Here is a 5,849-nt window from a genome sequence, read left to right as displayed (position 1 = left end):
AGAAGGACATAGACCTGTTGGAGCAAGTCCAGAGGAGGGCCACAAAAATGATCAGATGGTGGGAGCACCTCTCCTATGAAGACAGGCTGAGAGAGTTGGGGTTGTTCAGCCTGGAGAAGAGAAGGCTCCAGGGAGACCTTATAGTAGCCTTCCAGTACTTAAAGGGGGCCTACAGGAAAGATGGGGAGGGACTTCCTTGAAGTGTTTCAAGGGCAGGTTGGATGGGGTTTTGAGCAACCTAGTCTAGTGGAAAGTGTCCCTGCCTCTGCCAGGGGGGTTGGAACTAGATGATCTTTAAGGTCCCTTCCAATTCTAACCACTCTATGATTCTGTGATTCTATGACTCTTTAACAGGGAGGGTAGTGATAGGATGAGAGGTAACAGTTTTAAACTGAAAGAGGGTAGATTTAGATTAGATATTAGGAAGAATTTTTTCTCTAGAAGGGTGTTGAGACACCAGAACAAGTTGCCCAGAGAAGCTGTGGATGAGCCATCCTTGGAAGTCTTCAAGACCAGGTTGGATGGGGATTTGAGCAACCTGGTCTAGTGGGAGGTATCCCTGCCCATGGCAGGGGGGTTGGAACTAGATGATCTTTAAGGTCCCTTCCAACCCAAACCATTCTATGATTCTATGATGTATAATAAAACAAGTTTAGAATCGTTTTTTAAAAGCAGCTGTGACATGCAAGTTAGTAATATGACCTAAGTTGTAAGAGCTTGTGTATTTTTTTATAAACAGTATAACTTGCTTGAAATATATTTACAAGTTTTTGTTTGTACTCCACGTGAACTGGGAACCAAAGACACACTGAAGAGTCCTTACGGATAGGAAAAAAAAGAACATACCTTCTCTCAAGTGTTTACTATTAGCAGCATGCCATTCTCCTAATTTTTGAGGAGCAATTATATTTAACAGCATTCTTCTTTTTTACTTACCAAGTGTCTTTAAGGCCCAGTTGCTTAAATCCTCCCACTCAAGAATCTCAGGTGTCAGAAAAGAAAAGCTTCCAGCCCTTATTTGCAGCGTAACTATCATGACTCTACCTCACTCTTTGACAACTAAGAAGAAGGAGTTTTTACCTCAAGTAGTCTGCTTTTCTACTGAAGAGTATGTATTTTTGAGGAATAAGATGTGTGCTGTTTTGATACCAAGGCTGAAAATTATAGATTTGGAGCAATGCTAACATCTAGCCTTGCCTCGCCATGGGCTAGGTATATATGTATTTACTAAATATGAGTGGAGAACCACTGAACTCTGACATGTCACCATTAATGCAATATCAGAATGTTTAATTGCTAATAAGTTTCAGAAATCTCTCAGATTATGAATCAGATTCAATTCTGTGGACTAAATTGACATTTATGAATTATTTGCAACCAAGCAGGGTAAAATCATTAACGTTGTTTATAATTTGGTATTTCATGAGCACTGGTATTCAATGAGTATTCAAACAAATGTTGTTTACACGTTGAATGGCAAGAAAACATAATTGCGAAGAAAATAAGGTGTGAGGAAGGAAGGCAGCAAAGTCTATTCTTGCATTAGGCTGTGTACTCAGTGGCCTGATTACATTTTGTGCTGCACCACCTTGTACACTATGTCCTTTCACAAAACTACTGAAAAATAGAGATACAAAGTATATAGTTTTACCACCAAGATACCATCTGCAATTGAAATAGACCTTTGTCTTGTTTTTCCTCCTTCATGAGTAGTTCAGACTGTCATCCATACCTTCTGAAGTAACAAAATAAGGATTTTTATCTGATTTCTTTCTTTAAATAATGACCATACACACCATTTTTCTTTCTTCCCTAGAATATAGTAGCACTTCATATACTGTCTCCACATCATGCCTTTCCATTTTGTCTTGAAAGAAGTTTTTTACAGTCAGAACAATCATTCAGTGGAACAACCTCCCCAGGGACATGGTAGAGTTTCCATTGTTGGAGGTTTTCAAGATGTGATTGCCCAGGGTGCTAGATAATCTTATTTAGGCTCCCCTTCCCACAAAAGGTTGGAGCAAATGATTTTTTGAGGTCCTTTCCAACCTGGGCTGTTCCATCATACTGGGGTTAAGAATCTATTAAAATCCACTCTTCTGTCTGTGGTTTTTCAGTGCTTCTGGCCTATCTCTCAGAATTAGGGTAGTAGCTAAAGCATAATCAACTCTAACTTTTTTTAAGGCTATTTTATAAAAATATTATTTTTGGCTCTCCAGTCAGAATAGTTGTGATTCTCTTAGAGAATCTTCCCCAGCTAGATTTTAAGGCCTCCTTCTAAACTTTTGAAAATAACTCAGAAGAATAACATTTTTTCTGTGTTACTTAAATGGAAGGGATTCAGAATGTATTTCACGAAACAGCTTGTCCTGAGAAAAGGGCTGCTTTTATCTTCTGACATGTCTTCCCAACACTACTTTCTGCAGCCTGGTTTTGGCTTTCAGACAATAATGATTAACAGTTTCCTCTAGCAATAGATAATTATTATTTATTCACAATGGTTTTATTACATTTGCAGCTCTCTTTGTCAACAGCACCTTGTTATCCTGCTTACAGAAGTCAGTGGTCTTAAAATGGCTACTTTCCCTTGGAGAAATCCTATAAGGTAGTTTTGGATAATTAGTTTGCTCTCCCAATGGATTTTATACACTTAAATGATTCTGCTTGATAACAAACTGTGTTTCAGAGGCAACCAAGAAGGTTGTGGGTGAGTATGCACAGGATGATCCCTGCAGTTCCCTCTAAAGCAAAGAGCACAGTCAAGTGCTATTATGCAGCATGTCAAAGCAACTGGTTCCTTGGCATGTCTTATTTATAATTAGAAAAGTGTTGGTACACAGGAGAAGTAGCCAACAAAGTGGCAAAGATTTTATCAGTCCCTCTGATGCAATATCTTCAGTTGGTCGGCCCTGTGGTCCTGTTAAGGGCCTTGTGTTTGACTAACAACCACGGGAAGCTTATTATGATGGTATGTCCATTTGCATTGAGAATGGATCTCATTGTCACGTCTATGGCTGTGTCACCTCAGGGCTACATTACAGTTCCCTGTGCAGGGATATAATACAGGAGTGATTGTGGAGACAACCTGCTTCTCCCCCTCTCCTAAAATAGAGTTGGAGGCTGAAACAAAACAAGGCAGTGTAGTGACTGTGCACTGCACCTTTTGGGTACGAGAGCTCCCAGTACTTTCACTGGCTGCTTCGTGGGTCCAGACCATGAATGAAGCTTGGACTCTGGTGATGTAAAAAACCACCTCTCTCTGATGTCAGGCTGCCACAAGTGAAGTCACAGAGGCAGTGGAGACAGAGCTTCATTCCTTTGTTGGGGAGGAGGTGCTTCTCCTGGTCCTGTTCACTCGTGATTTCACTTTCTCTATGGGTTAGAAGACCTCCATCATGTCGCCCTTTAGGATACAATACAAAACAGGTGGTTAGAGGAACTCTTTGGGAGAGTAAAGGAAAAAAAATCCTCAAAGATCAGGATTTCATAGGAGAAAAAGTGAGGAAATACTTGGTTTGCCTCTGGTGGTATTTTTGTTTTGATAGTATTACTTTATCATTGATAGCTGCAGTACGGATATGTTACATCATGCTAAAATCTCACATGGCCAATTTCTTATCTTAGAGAAGGATGGTTTTGTTATTAAGCATTACAGAAGTGGAATCATTTATATCTGTTCCTGGCTTTGCTCACATTTCTCATGGTATCTTTTTAAGATGCTTGAGATACAAACTTTGCCATTAAGACACAGCATTTCCCTATCTTAAAAGGAAAATTATGGTCTTTAATTAGCTAGCATTTGTGAAATGCTTGGGGATCTTGGGGATCAGGTATTGCTGAAGTACAAAATGTTATAATTAAAAAAATGATTCTGTTCTCATTTTGTTTTTACCCTAGCTGTAATTAGACGGGGAGCTTTCCCATTTAGTATGCACACTGACATCTGTTCTTGGGTATAAAGCTTCTGGGATTTGGAATATTTTCATCTGCTAAATGACGAGACAGAATAGCAATCTAGTTTACAGCTCATGAATTTTCCATAGTTTATCTCTCCAGACTCCTGGAGATGACTTGCATATTACATGTGACTGTACATTATGAAAGGCTTCTCAAATACATTTGATAAAAGATATGCTACCCTGAGCCCAGGCCAAATTCTTCTCTGAGTTAACGCCTTTAAAATGCATGACAGTAAAAAGTATTTCCTCATTGTTGTCTACTCACACAGCTCAAAGATGTGCAGTGAGCAAACCATAGCATCCACCTTTCTGTGAGCAAGTGCAAAGCTCTCAAGCAGAGCTTAACAAACAAATATATTGATAATAGAGTCTGATTCACATTTGACTTCCAGAAGTGCTGTTGATTTAGTATTATATTCTCAGCTGAGATATTTATAGACTTGTGAAATGCTGTTTTAGTGATGCTCTGGATGAATCTGGTGTCCTCAGAGTAGTTAAACAATTGCCCCGTTACACTTCAGTGCAACTAGTGTGTGCCCAGAGAGCGTGAATTTATATTGAAGTTGCCTTCAATAAGCTTTCCTGAAGGAAGAAGCAGTTTAGCAGAAGACTGAACTTAATGTTACATATCATCTTCAACATTTCAAATCTGATAAGGTTTAATGTTGGTTTAAAAAGTTTTAAGATTCAACCCAAAAAATTTTAACCATCCTGCAATCAACTGAGTGGCAAAGTATGAAACGCACAACTTGCGTAAGCAAAGCTTAACTATGTTAAAGCAATTTCACAGCAAGTGACAGATGTGTACAAGCTCAATGAAAAGTATTTAAGTCTAAAATGCATAACTTCCAGCTACTGTGCATCTCCAGCATGTTGGCACAATCCATATTCATTGCAACTCATCAACGCCATACTAAACATATGAGGCACAATAACGTATGGCATGCTGCCCATTCCCAGTCAATTGAATTAGCATTATAAATCCAGAAAAATAGGAGAAAATACCTTAGAAAGTCACATATGGTATATAGCCTTGCTGAAATTATTATTCAGAGGCGAGGAAATTGGGTTTGCTGTTCCATACTATCTGACATAGCTATGCCAAGGATCTGCAAACTGGTGCTCTTGCATGTTTTAGGAAGATGGTTCTATCACCGGACAGTATTTACTGAAGTGACATGCATATTAGTGCCTGTAGTGTAGGTTTATGGTTCATCCTGGAATTGTATATCAATAGCATCCTATATAGGCCACCAGGATTCCTGGTAAGATGTGAACTGGAGTGGAAAGATATGGCCCTGAAGGCTAAGCCATATGAATCCCATGGTGTCTCAACATGTCCTGTAGAAGGCAGTGTCTTATTTGAAGGATGTTTCAGGTGGTTCTTCCTTCTTGAAAAATGTTGGAGAATATTTCTAATAGACTTCAATCCCATGGTACCTACTACATGTGCAATCAGTGGTCTTTAAAGTAGCCTCCACGGAAACTTCAAAGGATCTAAGTGCGTCTCCAAGGGGATGCTGATTTTGAGGTGGGGCTAACAAGTGACACGTGGGCAAGAGCAGCCAGCAGTGCTGTACATTTTGGTGGGTCAGCGAAAACAGATGGGGACATGCGTGCCTATAGGCACATCCCACTTGCCTGCAGATGGACGCGTGCTCCATCTCCTCTGCAACTTCTACTGGAGCCTTCTGCCACCTTCTGCTCCTAAATTTCTGAGACTGGCGGGGAGCAACCCCGGGGTCCCCTCCCGGGCAGGGCAGGAGGGCGGATGATGGGTGGGAAAGAGGGGAGGGGAGGAGCAGGGTCCGGAGGAACCCTCCCGTCGCCAGGGCCCGACCTTCTTTTGGCGGCGGCGGGCGAGAGGCGGCGCCTGCGGGAGGAAGCGGG

This window comes from Charadrius vociferus, unplaced genomic scaffold (assembly GCF_000708025.1).
Source record: "Charadrius vociferus isolate BGI_N301 unplaced genomic scaffold, ASM70802v2 scaffold220, whole genome shotgun sequence".
Lineage (NCBI taxonomy): Eukaryota > Metazoa > Chordata > Aves > Charadriiformes > Charadriidae > Charadrius > Charadrius vociferus.
Note: the sequence above shows the minus strand (reverse complement) of the source record.